This window comes from Pseudomyrmex gracilis, unplaced genomic scaffold (genome assembly GCF_002006095.1).
Source record: "Pseudomyrmex gracilis isolate BER0280 unplaced genomic scaffold, ASM200609v1 scaffold_309, whole genome shotgun sequence".
In the NCBI taxonomy this organism is placed as follows: domain Eukaryota; kingdom Metazoa; phylum Arthropoda; class Insecta; order Hymenoptera; family Formicidae; genus Pseudomyrmex; species Pseudomyrmex gracilis.
In genome coordinates, this window is record NW_018020893.1 from 22,903 (window position 1) to 24,114 (window position 1,212).

The 1,212-nt window shown below is 40.7% G+C and overlaps 1 protein-coding gene across 1 annotated transcript in view; it reads right to left on the reverse strand.

Annotated features, from left to right (window-relative positions):
- The window catches only part of LOC109859966 (lachesin-like), a 62,478-nt gene that overhangs the window by 18,449 nt on the left and 42,817 nt on the right, over positions 1-1,212 (reverse strand). The window lies entirely within an intron of this gene.

Sequence of the window (1,212 nt, forward strand, 5' to 3'; positions counted from 1 at the left end):
AAAACTACCGCGCATCTTCATAGATACGTNACTGGATTCTCTCGGATTTCGTCGCGCATGCGCGTACAGCCTCTCCAATATCGGAACACTGCGATCAGTCAGTAAATTCAAATTTTCGGATCTGCGTCTCGTCATATTGCGACGCAGCTCTGTGATGTTTTTTTTTTTTTTACTAATTGCGATATGACAATGGTTTTTACTTTGCGATATTTTTCCCGTGCGTACACGTACTTTGCGATTTTAAACAGACACATTTTTCAGCCAGAGACACGGTCGCACAACGACGTCTCTTGTAGTATTTCACCGGTGTTTTTATCAGCGTCAACATTTTATCTTCAAATCTTCCATCTCGCGTATAATTTATTTGTTGAAAAGTATAATATATTATATGGCTGCAACGTTTCTTTGCAGCTGCGAGAAAAAATACGAGAGTGCACTCTTATTACTACCTATCTGTCTGTTGGCTCGCAAATATGTGAGTCTGTTTGTCGACGGCACATGGTTTCCGAATATGGCCGAGTGCATAAAAGCGATACGTATAACACGGATGTAAAAAAAAAAAAAAAGTATCAGAGATGTGCGTGTGTGTCGAACGGCAAACAACCATTTCGCAGAGTGTTTTTGGGCCAACCGCGAAGTGTATTCGATTTTGTTGTGTAAAAGTACGTCGTGGGGACGCGATGGAGGAAAAAAAAGCGAATAGATATATGGCGTGTATAATCCGCGAATGAAAGTTTGCGATTCGTATCGCGCAAAGTCGTATCCCGTTGTTGGCTGCCGCGCATATCGCGGAATGAATTATTGGATCATAAACTACAAGACGCCGTGGAATAAATTAAACAGGATAATTACGCTGGCTGAACATTAACGCCGTGGCGCGGAGTATTGCGAGTATCGGAGCATTATGCCGCTCTCGAACGTTTAATTAAGCTGCTTAGAACGCGACTGCAGTCTTTCCGGAAGACGCGAAATGGTGTTACACGCACGTAAATACATGTATAACGTGGAGAAATGTGTTGCAAAATGCGCACTGAAACCAGACTTGTTAACTTTTCCGATCGCGAAATGGAGTATCATCGACATGAACCGGCTCTGTGAAATTTGAATATCTACTGTGACCATTAACCTCTTGTTACTTTTTTTCCGCCAGCTTTAGCTTTCCTTTGTATTTATATATATATATATATATATATATATATATATATATATATA